Source organism: Chionomys nivalis, chromosome 13 (assembly GCF_950005125.1).
Source record: "Chionomys nivalis chromosome 13, mChiNiv1.1, whole genome shotgun sequence".
NCBI lineage: Eukaryota > Metazoa > Chordata > Mammalia > Rodentia > Cricetidae > Chionomys > Chionomys nivalis.
In genome coordinates, this window is record NC_080098.1 from 15,259,126 (window position 1) to 15,282,644 (window position 23,519).

At 36.3% G+C, this 23,519-nt stretch overlaps 1 protein-coding gene across 1 annotated transcript in view; it reads right to left on the reverse strand.

Moving 5' to 3' along the window:
- The window catches only part of Malrd1 (MAM and LDL receptor class A domain containing 1), a 642,532-nt gene that overhangs the window by 159,682 nt on the left and 459,331 nt on the right, over positions 1 to 23,519 (reverse strand). The gene's annotated exons all lie outside the window — the stretch shown is intronic.

Sequence of the window (23,519 nt, forward strand, 5' to 3'; positions counted from 1 at the left end):
AAGTGTTGGCAAGAGACTTGAACCTGGAATGGCTACCAGATGCCCAGGGCAATGTCCCCAGTTAGTTCATTGGGGCACCTGAGGATAGGGAACCTGAAATGAACCTATCCTATAATCATACTGATGAATATCTTGCATATCGCCATAGAACCTTCATCTAGCGATGGATGGAGATAGAGACAGAGACCCACACTGGAGCACCGGACTGAACTCCCAAGGTTATAATGAGGAGCAGAAGGAGAGAGAACATGAACAAGGAAGTCAGGACCATGAGGGGTGCACCCAACCACTGAGACAAGGGGGCCGATCTATTGGGAGCTCACCAAGGCCAGCTGGACTGCTACTGAAAAAAACATGGGACAAAACCGGACTCTCTGAATGTGGTGGACAATGAGAGCTGACGAGAGGCCAAGGAGAATAGCACAGGAACTTTCATCTGGCGATGGATCGAGAGAGAGACAGAGACCCAATTTGGATCAACTGTCTGAGCTCTTAAGGTCCAAATAAGGAGCAGAAGGAGGGAGAACATGAGCAAGGAAATCAGGACCATGAGGCGTGCACCCACCCACAGTGACAGTGGAACTGATCTATTGGGAGCTCTCCAAGGCCAGCTGGACTGGGAGTGAATAAGCATGGGTTGAAACTGGACTCTCTGAACAAGGCGGACAATGAAGGCTGATGAGAAGCCAAGGACAATGGCACTAGGTTTCGATCCTAATACATGAACTGGCTTTGTGGGAGCTTAGCCTGTTTGGATGCTCACCTTCCTGGACCTAGATAGAAGTGGGAGGACCTTGGTCTTCCTGTAGAGCAGGGAATTTGGACTGCTCTTCATTATCGAGAGGGAGGGGGAGTGGACTAGGGGGAGGAGAAGAGGAGTGGGGATAGGGGAAGGGGAGCGGGGGGAGGGGGCAATATGTGGGATAAGGGGGAGGGAAATGGGAAACGGGGAGCAGTTGGAAATTTTAATTAAAAAAGAATAAAAAAAATTAAAAAAAAAGAATGAGCTCTTATAGTTATTGACTTAAAAGAATGTTTCTTCAGTATACCTTTACAAAAAAGATAAAGAAAAATTTGCCTTCACAGTGCCTACTTATAATAATTCTCAGCCTTCTATGAGATATCAATGAAAGATTCTCCTACAGGAAATGTTGAATAGCCCTACCCTGTGCCAATATTTGTAAATCAGCATTTGGAAATGATCCATAAGCAATTTTCTCAATCTGTAGTTTACCATTACATGGATAATGTTTTATTATCTGATTCAAATGTACATACTTTAGAAAGAATGTTTGAAGAAGTAATGAAAATTTTGATTTGTTGGGAATTTCACATAGCTCCTGAAAAAATACAAAGAGGAGATTCTATTAATTATTTGGGGTATAAAAAATAAGTTTGCAAAATATTAAACCCCAAAAGGTGTGAATTAGAAGTAATAATAGTTCACCATACATCATGGCCTTTTAATGTAAACTAGCCTATGAAACTAACAAATGCTTTTCATGTGATCAGATGTAACTTGCCAAAAGAGAATCACCCCAAGATTAGGTTTGAGGAAGGGATTTGTTTCTGTCTAGGAAAATAAAGTTATTCAGCTAAGGAATCTAAAGACAACTGTACAGATGAATCATATGAAGAAAAAGTACAAATTATCCAGAAAAATATATTCTAAGAAAAAGAGTAATTGGTCTATTGGTATATCACATTTCCCTTAAGATAAAATTTAATAAATCTTTACAAATATTTGTTTCTGCTATTCTCTACAGACATATAATGCAAATGGTCTTTTTATAATCCATCATATAAATAAACTGAAAGATAAAAACCATATGATCATTTCATTAGATGCTGAAAAAGCATTTGACAAAATTCAACAACCCTTTATGATAAAGGTCTTAGAGAGATTAGGGATACAAGGGTCGTACCTAAGTATAATAAAAGCTATTTATAGCAAGCCGACAGCTAACATCAAATTAAATGGAGAGAAACTCAAAGGTATTCGACTAAAATCAGGAACACGACAAGGCTGTCCACTCTCTCCATACCTCTTCAATATAGTGCTCGAAATTCTAGAGATAGCAATAAGACAATATAAAGGGATCAAAGGGATTCAAATTGGAAAGGAAGAAGTTAAACTTGCATTATTTGCAGATGATATGATAGTGTATACAAGCGACCCCAAAAACTCCAGCAAAGAACTCCTACAGTTGATGAACACCTTTAGTAGCATGGCAGGATACAAGATCAGTTCCAAAAAATCAGTTGTCCTTCTATACACAAAGGATAAAGGAAGCAGAGAAGGAAATCAGAGAAGTGTCACCCTTCACGATAGCCACAAATAGCATAAAATATCTTGGGGTAACTCTAACCAAGGAAGTTAAAGAAAAACATATGGGTACAGGAGATCACTTCCTACATATATCCCCAGCATCACAGACATTAAGGACAACATTGAACAAATGGGACCTCCTGAAACTGAGAAGCTTCTGTAAAGCAAAGGACACTGTCACTAAGACCAAAAGGCAACTCACTAACTGGGAGAAGATCTTCACCAACCCTGCAACAGACTAAGGTCTGATCTCCAAAATATATAAAAAACTCAAGAAACTAGACTTTAAAATGCTAATTAACCCAATTAAAAAATGGGGCACTGAACAGAGAATTCTCAACAGAAGAAATTCAAAAGGCCAAAAGACACTTAGGGTCATGCTCAACCTTCTTAGCCATAAGGGAAATGCAAATTAAAACAACTTTGAGATACCATCTTACACCTGTCAGAATGGCTAAAATCAAAAACAGCAATGATAGCCTTTGCTGGAGAGGTTGTGGAGTAAGGGGCACACTCATCCATTGCTGGTGGGAATGCAAACTTGGGCAACCACTTTGGAAATCAGTGTGGGGATTTCTCAGGAAATTTGGGATCAACCTACCCCAAGATCCAGTAATACCACTTTTGGAAATATACCAAAGAGATGCCCTATCATATGACAAAAGTATGTGTTCAACTACGTTCATAGCAGCATTGCTTGTAATAGCCAGAACCTGGAAACAACCTAGATGCCCTTCAATGGAAGAATGGATGAATAAAGTGTGGAATATATACATATTAGAATATTACTCAGAGGTAAAAAACAATGACTTCTCGAATTTTGCATGCAAATGAATGGAAATAGAAAACACTATCCTGAGTGAGGTATCCCAGACCCAAAAAGAGGAACATAGGATGTACTCACTCATAATTGGTTTCTAGCCATAAATAAAGGACATTGAGCATATAATTTGTGATCCTAGAGAAGCTCAATAAGAAAGTGAACCCAAAGAAAAACGTATAGTCAACCGCCTGGATAGGGGAAGTAGACAAGATTTGCCGGGCAAAAATTGGGAACTTGCGGGTGAGGTGGCATTTGGCTAAGGGGAAATGGGATGAGAAACGTGAGAAGGGGAGGATTGGGGGAGCTTGGGGGAATGGGATGGTTGGGATATAGGAAGGGTGGATACGGGAGCAGCGAAGTATATATCCTAATTAAGGGAGCCATCTTAGGGTTGGCAAGAGACTTGACTCTAGAGGGGCTCGCAGGTGTCTAGGGAGATGTCCCCAGCTGGTACCTTGGGCAACTGAGGAGAAGGAATCTGAAATGACCCTATCCTATACTGATGAATATCTTGCATATCACCTTAGAACCTTCATCTGGCGATGGATCGAGATAAAGACAGAGACCCAATTTGGAGCAACAGACTGAGCTCTTAAGGTCCAAATGAGGAGCAGAAGGAGGGAGAACATGAGCAAGGAAATCAGGACCACGAGGGGTTCACCCACCCACTGTGACAGTGGAACTGATCTATTGGGAGCCCACCAAGGCTAGCTGGACTGGGACTGAATAAGCATGCGTTGAAACCGGATTTTCTGAACATGGTGGACAATGAAGGCTGATGAGAAGCCAAGGACAATGGCACTAGGTTTCGATCCTAATACATGAACTGGCTTTGTGGGAGCCTAGCCTGTTTGGATGCTCACCTTCCTGGACCTAGATAGAAATGGGAGGACCTTGGTCTTCCTGCAGGGCAGGGAATTTGGACTGCTCTTCAGTATCGAGAAGGAGGGGGAATGGAGTGGGGGGAGGAGAAGAGGAGTGGGGATAGGGGGAGGTGAGTGTAGGGAGGGGGCGATATGTGGGAGGAGGGGAAGGGAAATGGGAAACGGGGAGGAGGCAGAAATTTTAATTTAAAAAGAATAAAATAAAATAAAAAGATTAAAGCTGGCTTTAGAATTGAAATGTGACTTTCTTCTTCTCTAAACCCAAGCATGCTTATTAAAGTGAAATCCAAAATCTCTGTCAAGTCAGATGAACTACCTGATATGGAACAGAAGAAAAACAAACATTCAAGTACTATTTTATTGCCACTAATCTCATGATTCTTTGGTTTTATATTGACTCTTTAACTGCTTTTTATAATGTATAAATTTATATATATATATATATATATATATATATATATATATATATATATATATAAAACTTTTGTCTTGGAATTAATAGTCATATAGAGTACTAACTTAATTCTACGAAAAGGTTCCATCTACCTTCCTGTACATGATTTCAGGTGTCAGTCTCAATCAGTTTTCTTCCATGAACCATGAGCATTCCTAAGAGTAACCTTTGAAGTCTCCAAAAATAAAGATGGAGTTCCACAATGACAATTCATCCAGGACTATGATAACACCACTAAGCTGAAAAACACCACCCCCAATCAGCTTTTGGACCACAAACTGTTCAGAACGATTTTGAATTGACTAGCTGAGATGATCCAGCCTAACAGACTACTCTAGCCAGGATTTGATATAAACCCTGCACTTTTCCATGATGCATATACTGAATGGTACAGCTCCAAGTTTCCAAGGACTTGACAATTAACACATTTTTTTCTGTTCAAGATTCCCTGAAGATCCCGTTGCCCCAGACAGCAAAAAGTAATTTTAAGAATATGATGTCCACATACCCAAGAGGTAGGGTGGGTGGTTTTTGGTTGTTCAATGGGTTAAGGATATTTGTCATTGTTTAGAAGATTTGGTTACAAGTTGTTAATGGTTTTGGTCAAGAGAAAAATTGAACAAAGGAGATTAGAGTCAGTGTTCTTGTTTTGAAAAGAAAAAAATGGGGATGCAGATATGATAGGATAAAGGGGTAGATTATTGATCTGCTTTGAAAAGAAAAAAGGAGGTTGTAGATATAAGATAAAAATGTAGATTATTGAATCTACTTTTTTAAAAAAGCTACTACTAATTTGAAATATTTTATGTTGGATTGACCTTCTGTATTTTGATGCAAATTTGAGATTAATTTGGTTAAAACATATTGAACATATATTTCTAATCTTGTTAAGGCATTGTACCTGTACATTTCATTTAACTATGTAATGCACATTTCTAGTCATTGAAAGTTATTATTATCTACTATATAGGATAATAAGGAAATGCAGGTTAGTAATTAGTCACCATAACAGTTAAATTTGTAACTATAGTAGGTATGTTTTCAAGGTCAAACAGAGATATATTTTAAAAGATAGTTCATCTCCAAACACTTCAGAGATCTACAGAATATGGCATTTAAAATGTTTTAGTAATGTAGGTTCCTTTTTATGACAATGTGATATGTCTGCTCCTGGCAGCACCAATCTAGTTCAGAGAAGATAATGGGTATCAAAAAAATTCCACATGGAGTTTACCTTCTTTGTGGAAAAAGTAAGCCACTGGGCAATAAAATGCTATTGTCTTGACTGCTGACAGTTTGCTGTTCTAATTGGACAAGCAGGATACAAAAGAGAGTGACTGCCAAACATTGTCAAGACAAGGTAGGAAAGCCCCTCAGAATATCCTGCTTCGCAAAAAGTCTGTCAAGTATTCTAGACCTGTAAACCAAAGATAGATGCCCCAACATTACAGAGGAACTTTGGGTGATTGTCCTGGCAGCCAGATTTTTTTTTTGTCATTTCTCACATTTTTTGGAAGTTGCTTGCAGGCACTTCCTGCTTACTCAGTTGATATTATTTCCTTCTCAGGTCTCTGAGGGAGTTGAGGACTAGATAGTTATAATTTTAGCTTCTTTGTTTACCAGACTCAGAAAAAACTTTCACTAAAGCAGTGTAAATTGTAAAAGGTTGAGAGGAATTAATAGATAATTGATAATACAAAATAGAATAGAATGTGAATTAGGTAAAATATTTTGGACTCATCAAATTATGATAGATATGGAGATTTTCTCTAAATTTGTCAAATGCAAATGGACTAGACATTGTTGATATATTTATTGCTTGTGAATATTATATATAGTTATTGTACTTGTTTATAATTTTCCTTATATTCTTATATACTATAGAATATTCTTATATTCTTATTAGTTATAGCCTTCTTTTTATCTTAGACAAAAAGGGGGAAATGTAGTGATATGTTATTAGTGTTTTAATAAATAAAGATTGACTGAAGATCAGAGTTCAAAACAGCCATACTAATCAGCCATACAGGCCAGCCAGTGGTGACACACACCTTTAATTCCAGCAGCCACTAGTTAGCCATACAGACCAGGCAGTGGGGGCAAAAACCTGTAATCCCAGTAGCCACATTAGTCATACAGGTTCAGTGGTGGCGGTGCACACCTTTAATCCCAACACTAGAAAGGAATATAAGATTGGAGGAGACAGGTTGTACTCTCAGTTTCAGTCTGAGGATTTATGGAGGCAGGATCATCCATCTTGGTCTGGAGTAGAGGAAACAGCTAGTGGCTGACTTCTTTGTTTTTCTGATCCTCAGTTGAAGCCCAAATTCTCTCTGTCCCTCAGTTTTTATTATCCATACCACAATGCTTTACACTACATATGCTTTCTGAAATAGAGCCATCATTTGTCTAGCAAGCTTTAGCTACTCTCACTTTCAAACATTTACCAACATTCAGCTGCTTACTGAAAACTAAATATTAACATCTAGCAAAACCCTTAGTGAAAGGTCAGAATAGACTCCCTATACAGTTAAGAATTTGATATAGAAGAAAAACATGAAGCCCTAAATTCTCAACTGCCAGGACAATTTAATGGGGAATCATTAAACCAATTCACTTCTGTTACTTACATGAAGCTGTGTGGAATGATCAATAGCAACCAAGGAGGCAGTAATTGCAGAAGCAAAATTCTTTGGTTATTTGATTTAGAGGTGCCTAAAAGCTTCTTATCTGCCATCTTAAATTCTCCTTACTATTCATATGTCAGATCTCAAGACTCTCAGTGTGTCTTATAAAATCTGTCATAGTTCAATTAAGTGTGACCAGGGTGCAATATTCTGAAAAATGATCTTTAGCAAATATTTCTAAATTTTACTCCCCCTGTTGATCCTAAATATTTTTTGCACACTTTAAGTTTAGGACTTTACCTTTGCTTTATGATTTAAAGTTTCTAAGATTCTTATTGTAAATATTCTTAAATTTAACAACTATTTAGTTATCATTGGGAATACAGACAACTTTTCCAGTAGTATTCAACTTTGATTTTTAACAATTATTTAAATAATTGACCACATTTTTGAAAATTAGTGGTCAATTAATATCACATGTACATAATATGCATTTAACATTGAAGTGTGTTTTGCTCAAATGACAATGATAATTTCCTATTGTAAGGGAAACAATATAATAGATACTTCACACTTCGTGGTCATTGTTGTATGAGCAGAAAATAGTTCAAATTGTCTTTTAGATGTGAGAAGCTACCATCTTATATTTGAAAATGTTTCATTGAATTATTGTGTTAAATGGCAATAAATTTGACATTTCTCTTTTAAAAAGACAGTTAATACTCATGAAGGAAACTCTATTACTATAAGACCTCTGACATAGTAAAAGAAAACTCATTTATTTCCTGGTCAAATTATAAGAAATAATTTCCTGAGTTCGAGGCCAGTCTGGTCTACAAAGGGAGTTCCAGGACAGGCTCCAAAGCTACAGAGAAACCCTGTCTCGAAAAACCAAAAAAAAAAAAAAAAAAAAAGAAAGAAAGAAATAATTTCCTGTGTTAAATGATTTGAATTCACTCCTTGGTTTAAATTGAAAGCAATTTTCCTTTTTTTTTTTTCTTCTACTTGTAATACAAGGCTGTTGGGTTTTTTGAAAGCAGTCTGTAATGTCTCTCCATTAAAACAGTGAATTCTCCCTGCTTCAGGGTAAGATGTCTGGCCCAACATTCTGTGTAATTTCTGCCTGTCCCTTACTCTAAAATAGAAGAGTGCATAATGACCATCAATTGAAATGCCCTCAATCCCTTTATGTACTTACTTTCCTCCTGGATTTCTGAGCTACTGGCAATTTGTGTCTACAATATTTCAGGAGTGCAAAATGTAAACACATTTGGAGTGCAAAAGTTTCATCCAAATTGTCAAACTGGAAGTCTTAAAGCATCTTGTAAGTCAAGTGAAATTTGGTATAGATAGGAAAGAATGGCTGTCACTATCTTATTTCCATTTGTTTTTTGAGCAATACAATAACTATATTTGGGATTTTGTTATTTCTGTTTTATCCTAAAGTGTATTTTTAGTCACTATACTTTTTTGAGAATGATTGATTATTGAGATATAGTACACTTTCAACAGAATTTTTATTTTTAATGCTACTAACTTATACCATATTTGGTTCTATAAAATTTTTATTATGGCATTTTTAATCAGGTATGAAAGCAAAGTTTCCCATAGAGGCATATTAATGAAAGGTAGTTTCATATTATTTCTAAACTTATTGATTTAGTATGTGGAAACGATAGCTCGATCACATGAAGACGATAAACAGATGGTGTTAGCTGGCACTTCCAACAAATTTAAGCAGAATCAGGTTTCTGAATTTCTAGTTCTCATATTAAAGGGATCAAGGACCCATTTATGTGCTGCTTATTTATCAAAATGTCTTGGGAACAATGCAACAGCCTAATTGCATTTGTGTAACTTGATCTCATTTTTCAACTGTAAATATAAAGTTTTCCTTTTGTAGTCACACAACAAAGAAACACTAGTAAAATGAATGAGAAACCATTTCTTTTTTTCTTTACTATTATTATTATTATTAATTTCATTTTATATTCCAACTAATAGTTCTCCCTTCCACCCTTCCTCCCATCCTCCACCCTTGCATTTTTTCCAACCCACCTCCCATCCATTCCTGCCAATACGTAAGGGCTCCTTTGGGGAATCAAAATGTCTGGCACATTAAGTTGGTGTAGGACCAACCCCATCCCCCCTGCATTAAGGTTGAGCATGGCATCCCACTATAGGGAATGGGCACCAAAAAGCGAGCTCATGCATCAGGGATATATGTTGGTCTTAGCCAGAGCCCCTGGTGTAAATGTAACTTTAAAAAGAGCCCACCTTCATTGAGATTTTAGATTGATTGTCCATGAAGTAGTTGGAGAACAATAAAGAATGGGATAACTATTCTCTTTTAATCAGAACATGATATCTGATTGTTGTACTGACTGAGGAGTCAGCACACACTTTGAGGAAGATGAACCACATTGACACTCAAGCCACAGATCTGATTTAAACCCTAACTTTACTGTTCATTTGATGTTTGATCCTGAACAACCCTATTTAAATTCTTTAAGACTCAGAAGCAATAAGAGGTAATTACCATAGGTACTTTTCTCTCATGAGGTTGTAGAAAAAATTAAATGCTATACTACAGGCAAAGTGTTTAGGACACAGTTGCAAATTAGAATTATTCTCCTGGGAAATTTAGAGAAGAGATATAAAGTGATTCTAGCAGTATAAGTAAGTTCATAAACCATGCATTACTGATTAGATAGCTTCTATGAGCCTGTGATGTGTCTTCCATTTTTACTAGAGAGATCAATAAGATCTAATAAAGAAAGTATTGGGCACATACCATAGAATCCTACAGTTAAGGTAACACTCAGTTATTTTTAGAATGAGTACAGGCCTATGCAGACTGGGTTTAAACCAAATATTCATATTTACAACTCTGTAACCTTGGGACACTCTCTCCATCCCAAATTTATTGCATAGTAATTACCTCTCAGTGAGTGATAATACTAAGAATGCAGAGGGCTTAGGAGGGATTAGTGTGGGTATGAAACAACATATTCATAAAAATAGAGGAACAGTGAATCTGGAGGAAGATCATAGGTGTTGGGAGGAGTGGAGGGAGGAGAGACTGAGGTTTGGATGTTTGTGTGAGGGAAGAATAAACAACTAGAAAAAAAGACAGACCTCAATAACTTATCACAAGGAACTATAATGTACAGATCTTCATCTTACAGACTTATTTAAGGGAGAATCTCTAATGAAGTCTGATGGAGGAAGGTCATTGGTTAAATAATAAAGAAACTGCCTAGGCCCATTTGATAGGCCAACCCTTAGGTGGGTGGAGCAAACAGAACAGGATGCTGGGAGAAAGAAGCCGAGTCAAGAGTCATCATGATTCTCCCACTCCAGACAGACGCAAGTGAAGATCTTTCTTGGTAAGCCATCTCGTGGTGCTACACAGAATATTAGAAATGGGTTAGATCAATATGTAAGAGCTAGCCAATAAGAGGCTGGAACTAATGGGCCAGTCAGTGTTTAAAAGAATACAGTTTCCATGTAATTATTTCGGGGCATAAGCTAGCCATGCAGGCAGCTGGGTGCCGGGGACGCAGCCTTGCCACTCCAAATACAACAGGGTAAAGCAAGCCGGGTGGTGGGACGCAGCCCTGCCACTGCTCCCACTACAACAGAAGTCCAGTCCTGACAGTTGGAAACACAATACTTCACTAAATATTAAATTATATGAATATCTCAGGGGCTGTGACTAAATGTACAGACTGCTTCTTTAACTGTGATTCTCAGAGTTAGAATCAACCAGAACCTTCTGTGTTGTGATTGGGTGGGTTAGTAACCCTTTCTACAAATTCACTACCTCCCCTTTAAACCTTCAGGAGTTCCATGAAGACTAAAACAAGAGATATTGATTAAACCAGAGTGTGAAGTGAGTAGTACTCTGAACAGTGGCTGCAGAGGCACATCAGTATTTGGCATGACCTCATTTGACAGATACAACAATCCTCTCTATAATAACTATAACATTTATTTATTTGTGTGTCCGTGAGTTTGTGTATGCAGGCTTGTGTATTCATGTAGGGGTCCATGTGCTACAGCTTGCATATGGTGATCAGAAGACGAGTTTTAGGAGTCAGTTCAACCACCCTGCCATGAGAAGGCTGGGACTGAAGTCATATTATCATGCTAGGCAGCCAGCACCTTTATGTGCTGAGCCATCCTGCTAATTCAGTAATTCTTGTTTTAGTTAATATTATTCTTTAAGAAGAAAAAAACAAATATTCACTTTTAAAAATCTCTTTTCCCTTTTACTTTTTTTCTTCATGAAAACATACCACTCTTAAGATTCACTTAAAAAGTAATCATTGAATTAATAGATAAATATTAGAAGCAATTTAATTTTATAATTTCACATTAAATGCTGTCAAATAATAAAAATCAAGATAAAAATACCTAGGATTCAACAAACATACTCTCATTTATTATATGTTTTTTATAATATCCTTAATCAGTCTCTTTTTCTAATTTTAATATGTTTCAATGAAATAAAAGGAAGAAAATCAGAGGATATGACAATAAGGAAGTACAAACAGAAGAAAAAGAGGAAAAATATTGTAGTGTGAGACAATGGTCTTGTACCCTGTACAAGATTTGTCATTTCTTTGTTTTTCTAAAACACTGATTGGCTAGTAGCCAGGCAGAAACTATAGGTGGGGTGACCAGAACAAAGGAATTCTGGGAAAAGGAAAGGCACTGTCTGCAGTCATCACCCAGACCCAGGGGAATCAAGATGAGAATGCCTCATTGATAAAAGGTACCAAGCCATGTGGTTAACATAGACAAGAATTATGGGTTAATATAAGATGTAAAAGTTATTTAATGAGAAGCATGAGTTAATAGGTCAATTCGTTTATAATTAATGTAGGCCTCTATGTGTTTCTTTGTGACTGAAGGGCTTCGAGACTAGGTGAGACAGAACCTTCTACTGACAGTGTTTAAATGTAGATAATGTGTTTAATGTTTTAATATAGATAATGTGTATAATGTTTTCATGTAAATAATGTATATAAATGCCATCATATATGACTCCATACACGAGATACAAATATTGGCAACAAGAGAAAATGAAATAGCAATTCTATTAATGATAAAAAGCATCTTTTTAGGGTAGGGGGAGCTCTAAATATTACATAAAAATATGAATCTTTTAAAATAATCTGAGATACATTCACCTGAAGTTAAATGTGGTTTCTTGTGATGTTGGACACATTATGGGAAAGTGGTAGCTACTTCACAGAAAGAAAAAATTCAAAGATGATCAAGACTAAGGACAACCATGGGCTATCTAGGCCAGCCACAGGTGTGAGAGTCACATAGCATGACTTCCAGTACAATCCGGGCTAATAACTGGGAAAGTCAAAGTTGCATCAGTGTGAGAGGGTTCAAAATATGACAATTAGTGAAACATCTAACATTTTTAGAGGGAATACTTCGACAAGTATTATTTCATTTTAGTACTTAAAAATGATTTCAGAATATCACTTGAAAAGGCAGACCTTGCAAAATATAAAACTTTAAATATAGATATTGAATAGTTCTGCATTATTCATTGAAATGAGATGTAACATCATACAACAGTAAGCACACATTTAATTGGTCAATAGTAATTTCAGTAAAAAAATTGCCTAACAACTTTGACTGTATTAATGTAAATCATGACATGTAAAATAAGATAATTATGCTAACTCTTTATAATTTTGAGATAAGAACCCCACAGAGACAGCTGACCTGAGCTTTTGGGAGTACATGGACTCTGGACCAACATGTAGAGAGCCTTCATGAGATCGGCCTCAGCATTCTGCATGTGTGTGACAGCTGTGTAGCTTGGTCTGTTTGTAAGGATCCTAGCAGTGAAATCAGGACCTGTTCCTGGCATCTAGCTGGCTTTTGGGAACCTGTTCCCCATGCTGGGTTACCTTTCCACGCCTTTTTGCAGAGGGAAGAACTTGAACAAAGCATGGCACATCTAGTTAAAATAGGACCAAACACCTTTCTGAATGGTGATGGAGGATGAGTGGATGGGGAGGGAGTAGATGGGAGGGTGGGTGGAGGGGATGAGAGGAGAGAAGGAAAGGGAAACTGTGGTCGGTATGTAAAATAAATGGAAAAATGTGAATTAAGAATTTTTTTAAAAAAATAAATGAAAATCTATATTCTGACAAAATTCAGAAATTAATATTGTGTATTTGTGAATACAGTCTTGATATCATGAAAACATGAACTTGCTAATCTAACTATTGGAGATACCCTGCTGATGAACATCATGTACTATTATAAAAGTAGTTCAAATTTGCTTAAAATGTGAGTTTTGTCTGTTTTCCTTTTATCTATCATTTTCATAGAACTTTTGTGGTGTAGGAGTTCCTTCTGCTTGTGTGTTGCTTTCATTGGTTAATGAATAAAGAAACTGCCTTGGCCTAGTTGATAAGGCAGAACTTAGGTAGGCAGAGAAAACAGAACTGAATGCTGGGAGGAAGAAGGGCAGATTCAGAGAAACCATGGATCCTTCACCGAGGATGGATGCTGGTTAGAATCTCCAGTAAGCCACTGTCACATGGCGATACACAGATTAATGGAGATGGATTAAACTAATATGTAAGAGTTAGTCAATAAGAAGTTAGAGCTAATAGCCAAGCAGTATTTTAATTAATACAGTTTCTGTATGGTTATTTTGGGTGTAAGCTTGCCAGGTGGTCGGGATAAACAAGGGGCCCTCTCCTCACAACACTTTTGGCCTAATGAAAGTTAAGTATGTCACCTTTCTAATTTCTAGCTGCTCTTTTATCAAGAGCTTGTTTGTCTGCAAAGGGATCTAGAGAGGAATAGACTTCACTCTTTCTTTAAGCAATCCCAGTGTTGTATTCACTTGGCACAGAACAACTCCGTAAAAGAAACTGGTAGGACTATATAAAAGAAAATAGTGTGAACCACTGATGGAATGGCAGAAATTTTTATAGTCTTATATATCTTTCTTTTATGGTCTTATATAACTTTCTTTCTCCATACATTGTGATTGAAAGGTTTAGTGATTCTGGGCTGGTATCTTAGAGTTTGTACAATATCTTTTCAGGCTTTTCTGGCTTTTAAAGTCTCAATGAAAAAGTCAGGACCATGAGGGGTAGGTCAGCCCATTGAGACAGTGGGCCTGAGCTAATGGGAGCTTACCAAAGTCAGCTGGAATGGGACTGAACAAACATAGAGATCAAACTGGACCCTCTGAATGTGGCTGACAATTGGGGCAAACTGAGAAGCCAATGATAATGGCACTGAGATTTGTCTCTACTGCATGTACTGGATTTTTTGGGATCCTATTCTATTTGGATGTATGCCTTCCTAAGCCTGGATGGAGGTGGGAGGGCCTTGGACTTCCCACAGGGCAGGGTACCCTGGCCTCTCTTAGGACTGGAGTGGGAGGAGGATGAGTGGGGGAGTAGGAGGGAAGTGGAAGGAGGGGAAGAAGTGGAAATTTCGATTGGTATTATTTATAAAGTAATTAAAAATTCTGCTAAAAAAAGAAGTCAGAAGTTATTTCAATAGGTCTGCCTTTATACTTATATAGCTTTTTCCCTTGCACTTTTAATATTTTTTCTGTTCTATACATTTAGCATTTTGATTATTATGTGATTGGGGACCTTCTTTTCTTGTCCAGTCTGTTTAGTATTTTGTATGGTTCTTGTACCTTGTTAGACATACACATCTTTAAGTTGGTAAAATTGTCTTCTATGACTTTGTTGAAAATATTTTTTGTGCCTTTGAACTGGGTTATTCTCCTTCCTGTTTTCGTATTATCCATAGACTTGAGACTTAAATTTCTAAAATTTTATTTAATACTTAGATAACTTGATATACATATACACAGTGAAAAACTCACTATACTCAATAAAATCATCTTATCTTATGTAATTATCTTTGATATTTGCTTCATAAAGATAACTATAGCCTTTTATATTTGTAAAATGTCTACAGAATAGTACAATATTAAATTGCATTTGTCACTTGCTCATATCTTGATCTATTTACTATATGTAATTATGTGCATTTTGAATTTCTTTTTTCCCATTCCCCATTAACTATGTGGTTCCTTTTCTATGACATGTTTTAAGTGTTTCTTTTCTTTATTGTTGTGTTTTCGGATCCTCCATACCAGTGATACTATCCAAGAAGTTACTTCCTATGTCTGCTTCATGTCCTGTAGGTTAGTCCATATTTGCAAATAAGACATTCTTTTAAATGCTAAGTGACATTCCATTTATATATCCTATCTACATATATATTTCCTTTTCCCCCAAAATAGCACTTATTATCTTTTAAAACACTATGCTAGTTTTTAAATTATCAGTGCTTGGTGTTGACTTTGTATGGTTCAGTACATAGATGTTGGGATAGTTATACATTCTATAAATATATTGCATGTAAATAAGGTATACTATCTGTCTCAGTCTTGGATCAACTTATAATTCTTGGCAAAGTTATTTTATTTCCTTTTGAAAGTATATTGTGTTCATCAATGTGTGACCTCAATCATATACTTGTCTCTATTCCAGAATATAGTTATGTTAATCTCATTCATTCCTAGGCATTATTTCAATTTCTGCACAGCAGTTTGTTTTTGTCTTTAACCTACTAGCAGAGGCAACTTTTCTGTATTGTTAGGGAAATTGAAAACAGTGCTTACTTGAAGATATAACTAGGACTAGACCATGTTCCCAGCTCTTCCAGGTGTTCTAAATGCTGTTTCTTAGTGAATTCCTTGGAACTTTCTTGATATTTGAATGAGTCTGCTAGGGAAGTCATAATTACATATCATTTACTGAGTGACTCTAACATTAGAAATGTATGTTCTCACAGTACTGAACACAAGAAGATCAAAATCAAAGCATAATACCTAGATTCTACTGGATTTTTTTCATTGGATTATTGATGGCTAACTCTGTCTCTGCCCTCACATGACTTATCTTCTGTGAGAGCCCAATTCTGCTGTCTTTCCTCACAAGGACCCCACTCCTATTGAAATAAGTTCCATTATTTTTACTTAATTTAACTGGAATTACCTTTCCCAGCTTTCTCGCTCTCTAAATATAGTCAGAATAGGAATTGGAGACCTAAAGACACACAAGCAAACTATTTGGGGGAGTAACACAGTTCAGTCTTTAATGGTAAATTTCAATATGATTTTTACATATCTATGTATGTTTCTAAGAACTTTCCTAGGGCTTAGGTTTCTACTGTGTCTGTTTCATCTCATCTGACCACTCTTTCATCTCCTAACTTTCCCTGTCCTTTTTCTCTTCTATCTACATCACCTCCTTTGCTTCCCTATCCTGTTTTTTTCCTCTTTCTCCTCCTCTTCATGAACCCTTAAATTTGTTTCAAGATTTCTGAGTACAGTGATAGAAAATTATAAAACCGTGTAACAATATAGACACTGGTTTTGTGTAATACATGTGTAGATATGTATGCATGTGTATTGAGCAGAGTGAACTGAGTCAGAATGACATGGAACTTAACAGAATGACATGTGTATTGAGCATGAAGAACTGAGTCAGAATGACATGGTGTATATCCATCAAATTACATGTTTATGTCTACCAACAATTCTAAGTAAATGAATTTTTTAGTCTTCCTGTTCCTTTTTAGAGAACAAAGATGAAAGCCTACAATTAATTAAAGAATGGTGGCTTTGATGAGCAATTTAAAGGAAGCCAGGTAGAGAAGCAAGAAACAGCATAGTGATGCCCTGCAGAGGGCTTATAATAAGCTTTATATTCTGCTCTTACTGTTTAGTCTTTGTTAATCCATGATACATACATTTTAGAAATAATTTATTATTCATGTCCTTCATCTCTGGTGTAGGAATGAAAGCATTTGTCTTTATTACAGGAAGTACACTTATATCAATAATCTGCATGATACTCCAAAATATCAAATTAAATTCTATCTATTGAATGTTTTATAATTTAAATTATTGCTATGAGACAAACATGATATTATATGACTGTAATCCCAATACTGTAGAGGTGATTGTCATACTTAGCTATGTAGTGAGTTTTAAGCTTATCTTGAATACATGGGACTCATTCTCAAAACAAGCATTGATATCTAACTGATAACTTATCAGTACTAAGATTAATAGGTGATGGTCATGATGTCAAGTGTTGAAAATAGAACTGAAAAACAATAAGCATCCTTTGCATCTAAAGACCAATCGTAGTATTTAGTCGAACTATAGATTTCTGGCTTTATAAATTAATCAAAGATAGTGTGGCAACAAAACAAAAGAGGATATATTCAGTAACACATGGCCATTATGTATAGTTATCAAGAGTGATAAATGCTAGCAAAAATGTATAAATTACAGAATTTATGATTCTCTGCCACTAGAGATTACAGTCCAGCTGTGGAGACAATCAATTATATCATTAAAATGAAAAGGAATGGATAGAAAGAAGCCCTAGGTGTTATTCCCACATTAATGCAAATAACACTCTTGCTATTAAGCAGAATATATATTGAGACTAAACACTATTCTGTAGACAAGATGGTAGATTGATTCTCATAGTTCCTCTTTACAATTAAGAAATGTCACTAAAATTGTTCATGAATAAGCCTGTGATTAATGTTGAAACTGTCTTCTTCTTTATGTTTCTAAACCAATAGGTGAAAGGATCTATAAATATAAATTTAATTAACAGCAATACTGCAAAGCTTACAGAAAAGCTGTAGGACCTTTGAATATGTTGGTCTTTAGAAAGAGACTCTGCATTTACCAGAGGGTTAAAATTAATTAGTGTTTTTAATATTTATTTGCCAGCCCATTGTCTCAGAGATAAGAAAACAAATGTATTGAGCTGTATTCTGTATCAAGATGATATAATCAGATTGCATTGAAAAGAGCACTCTGAAAATATACTGTCTCAAGTACTGATTAGCAGGATGCATAATCAAGTACCCTGTCAGAAACGTCACATTTTTTCATCTGTGGATAACAGAATTACAGATAAATTGAACAAATAACCATACTGAAAATTCTCCCATTGACTCAAATGAATATACATTCACCATGGAAGTTCAATAAAGGAAAAACAACTACTCCCATTAACAGCCTTTATTTATTTCATTAAAAGGCATCATTTGTCACTCACCTGGGAATTCTTGAACTCTAATGTGACCTTTCTAATATCTATTGACCAGATCTTCATTTTTCATAGTTGAGCTTACCGTAGTTTTATACTATACATATTAATAGACCACTGGAAATGCACCACAGTTTGTTCCTTCTCATGATAAAGGAAGATATCTGAGGTGTATCTGAGGGTGGGTCTAAAGAACTCAGCAATTTATATGTCTAGATTATTGTCTGGATCACATAGCACAAATGTGCATCAGACTGTTTCTCACAACATCTCAAGGAAAAATAACGTATGTCCAGTCTCAGAAATTACCATCTGATTCAGGATACTGCCATTAGAACTATGTTATTAAAATACATTTAAATAGATCTGTACCACATTTAAAAATAAACAAATATAGTGAATTCATATTAATATATAAATTAGTTTTAGACTTTGTTTTATTAATATTTTTTGCTTTGGTGTTGTTGTTTGCTTTTGAGACAAGGTCTCACTGTGTAGCCCAGGCTATTCTGGAACTCTTTAAGTAATTCAAGAAAGCCTGAGCTCACGGAGATCCATCAGCCTCTGCTCCACAAGTACTGGGATTACTAGTATGTGCCACCACAATCAACATAAAATAATCTGAAAGCCTAATACACTGAGTGATAGAAATAGCTATAAATGGTGGCTCATATATTATACGTTAGTTACTTTTCATATTGCTATAACAAGAATACCTGATAAAAACAACTTATAAAATAGCTCACTTTAGCTCAAGGTTTAAGAGAGAACAAAATCAATCATGGTAGAGAAATGGTGGCGGCTGGGTACATTATATTAGGAAGCAGAACGATGATTGGTGATACTCAGCTCACTTTTTTCAGTCTGGTATCCACACCCCATTGGATGGTATCACCCACGTTCAGGGTGTGTCTTCCTTACTCAAGTTGCTTTTCTAGAAACAGTTTGAAATGTTTGTATGATAATTATAAACCCAATTAAATTGACAAAGAAGTGAACACCCATACCTTGAGAAGCAGAGCGGAAAAGGTGCCTAGAGTTTAAGACCAGTTTGGGTACCTAGGAAGTTCTATGCCAGTGTGCTCAGTGTGGAGAACCGAGAAAGAAATCCTGATAAAACAATACAAGGGGTAGTATATAAAAACACAAGATTATCAAAAGTTTACAAGTCTTATCAATATACTAGGATTAAAGAAAAAGCCGTTTATTCTGCTTACTCATACTAAAAAAATTCAAGTAGTGTATTTCTTATTGATATAATATTTATACAATGAAAATTGAGGAAATGAAGTATTCTAAGTTAGAAACATGAACTCAGCCACTTGGTTCACTCATTCCCCTCCTCACAGTCTTTTTGCCAACAGGATTTTCGTGGTTGGTGACCTATTTCACCAGTCACTGTGCACTGAGATCCAGGCATGCACCATCCACTGTCCTTCCAAATCCTATCAGCTATGACTTTTTTCCTTGTATAAATCAACTTGCAAAAAGCCACATGTTTTATTAACCATGTCTATTTCCTTTTCCCTCCTTCTAGAATGTAAGCTCCACTATGGAAAGTTCTCTTATGTATCAACAGGAGTTGGAGATCTTCCTGATATTTAATACATGAATAAATGAATATTCAAAAGGACATAGATGATATGGAATTTACTTATTTCTTATTTTGGTTATAAACTGTACATATATATATATATATATATATATATATATATATATATACCTATGTCCTTATGTGCTATTTTTATATAACTCTTCACCCAGAATGCTTTCTAAATTGATTTAAGAAAATCCCTGTGGGTATTAGCAAGCAGGTTCTGTCTTTCAATTTCACACAGTTCACTCTGTTTCCTTGCAAGGTTTTATTATTTTCTTATTACATTTAAACTTTTGTTCTACCTGAAATTTATGTCTACATATTATATTGTACATGGTTGAAATTCATATCCTTCTGGCTACATGACCAGATATGCCACTGTATTAAAGAACATACTCTGTCTTTAAACTATCCACATTTGGTGATATACTAAATATATTAAATCCCAACTGATCTTAGGTTCTTGATTCTCTCCCCTGTTTAACCGATGATCTAATGAGCATTAAATTATTATTTTTATAATGGAAACATATCTTAGGTTAAAAAGAAGAAATAGAACTTAATCAAGTGGTAAGAATATTCAAAGTAAAGATTAATTTTAAAACAAAGCAGGGGAAAAGACATGATTATTAAGGCATATGGCTGTTACACATTGGTAGAGACAAGGAAAGAAGTCAAACTATAAGTAAACTTCAAAAATGTTTAATCTGCTCAGAATCTACATAAATAAAACAATGTGTTCTTTTTTTTGACCATATACTGGCTAAGCCAATCTTCCATATATTTCCTTTGAAATGTTATTTAATTATCAAATTATTCTGTGGTTTGCTACTATTCCTTGCTCCAATTGTTTTAGGGGGCTACTGCATTTAGCTTCTCCAATAAAACAGACGTGAAAACTCTGCATGTGCATATAACCATGCATGCATAAGTACAGAAAAGGTGATAGAAAGACACAGAGACAAAGAGTGACAGAGACATAGAGACAGAGATGAGACAGAGATCTTATAAGGGATTGGCTTAAGAAATCACGAGGGTAGTGAGTCTCAGAAGGGGCTACCAGCCTGGAGTGCAGAAAAGCTTATGGTATAGATGAAGTTCAAAGACAATCCAATGAGTATTCTTTATCTTCCTAAAGGGGCTGTCTTTTTGTTGTTGTTGTTCTAGACAGACTGGCACAAGACAACATTATGGCAGGCAATCTCATTTACTCAGAATTCTACAATTTAAATGTCAACCTAAGCCTTTAACAATGCTCATTTTGACAAATGAAATGAAACACATCAAATATTTCAGGCTGCTTCATAATCCTAAAAAGATACATTTTATAGGGAAAAAACTATATATAGATAAAACAGCAGTTATAGAAATGGAGACCATGAATTTAAGAGAGGGAAAGAATGTGAGTTATGTGGGAGAGGTTGGGGGAAGAAAGAGTAGGAAAAGTTGTAGTTTTAAATTATAAATTATGATAAAAGATTCTAAGTAATTTGCAGAAAAAATCAGTGGTTTTTAATATTTAACAAGTCATACTGTGCTGTATTTAGAACCAATGTCTCTTTATGTGGATGGTGTAGTCATCGCGGGACTGATGATTGATCATAATTTGACCTTTCTTATTTTTCTTCTTTCTGTACTTATTATTTACTTACTGTTTTGTTTTTACATCCCACGCACAGTTTACTGCTGTGGGATAATGCTCTTGTACCCTATAAAGATTTGTCACTTGTATTGGCTTAATGAAATGATGATTGGCCAGTAGTTAGGCAGAAAGTATAGATGGGGTGACCAGACAAGGAGAATTCTTGTCTGGAATTCTGGAAGAGGAAAGGCTCAGTCTGTAGTTGCCAACCAGATGCAGAGGAATCAAGATGAGAATGCCTCACTGAGAAAAGGTACCAAGCCACATAGCTAACACAGACTGAATTGTGGGTTAATTTAAGTTGTAAGAGCTAGTTAATAATAAGCCTGAGATAATAGGCCAGTTTATAATTGTTATAAGTCTTTGTGTATTTCTTTGGGACCAAATGGCTGTGGGACCGGACAGGGCAGAAGCTTTTATGGTTTCCCCTCCCTCTTCTTCTCCTAGTCCCTCCCCTCCCTCCCCTTTTTGTGTAGTTTTATCACTTTACATCCCCTAATTTTATTGAGAAATGTGACTCTGTCAGGAGTTAATTAGATGTCCCTCGACTGAGAGTAGATAAAGAAAATGTAGTATATTTATACAATAGAGTATTAGTCAGCTGTTAAAAATTGACTTTATGAAATTTGAAGGCAAATGTATAAATCTAAAAAAAATATTCTAAGCAAGGCAACCCAGACCCAGAAAGTTAAACATATGTACTCACTTATAAGTGAGTATTAGCTGTTAAATAAAGGAAAATCACACTATAATCCACAGAAAGGCAACGTAACAAGGAAAGCTCTAGGGATTACACATGGAACTCCCTGGTAAGAGGAAAGAGAATAGATTTTGCAGGTGGACTAGGGATGCATAGAGATGGGAACAGGAGGGATCTAGCAGAGGAAGAAGGGATGGAGGGAGAGATGACTAGAATTTTTGGAAGGGCATTTGAGGGGTGATACCAAGTACAGTAGAAACTTTCTGGAACCTATGAGGATGACCCTAGCAAGGACACCGAGTAATGGGAGATATGGAGCCTAAACTGGCCATCTTTTGTAACAGGACAAATCTTCTAGGGGTAGGACTGAGAGACTAACCCAGTCACATAAATCTTCAACCTACAACCTATCATGCCTTCAAGACAACGTACGGCAATAGTGACTCAGAACTTGTGAGAGTGAGGAACTAATTTCAGGCCCACACCAAGAGAGGGAGTCCATGCCTAACACTGCCTCGTTAGGAACTGGAAGCTGAATGACCCATAGACAGACCTATGGTAGAACAGAACACAACTGTCCAAAAAGAAGTTGGTAAAATTATTCCTAATGATATTCTGCTATATTCACATATTGGTGCCTAGCCCAGTCATTACCAGAGAGGCTACATCCAGCAACTGATGGGAGCAGATGAAGAGGCCCACAGCTAAATATTAGATGAAGACTAAAGGTCAGGAAACCTTCAGAAGAGGGGAAGGAAGGATTGTAGTCACCAGAGGGGTGGAGAACACAGCCCATAGAACAATTAAGCAGGGCTCCTAGAGGCTCACAGAGAGTGGAACTGCAATCAGAGAGCCTGCGTGGATCTGCACTAGGTCCTATGCATATACGTTGTGATTGTCATCTTGACATTTTCGTGGGACTCCTAAAAGAGAGAGGCGTGGGTGTCCCTGACTCTTTTGCCTTCTTTAAGGATCCTTTTTCAACTACTGTGTTGCGTTTCCCAGCCTTGATATGAGGGTTTGTGGTTTTTGTGGATATTTTAGGAGTCCTGCTCTTTTTTGAAGAAAAATAGGGGAGCAGTGGACCTGGGAGAGAAGGGAGGTGAGGAGGAATTGGGAGGAGTGGAGAAAGGGGAGTCTGCAGTCAGGATATAGTGTGTGAGAAAAGAATAAATAAAAAGAGAAAACAATGTTTAAAACGGTGCCTTTCTTTCTTTTTTTCTTTTCTTTTATTTATTCTTTTTTAATTAAGAAGAACTCATGGGCTTCCATGTGACAGTGACAGAGTCTAAGATTTCAGTATT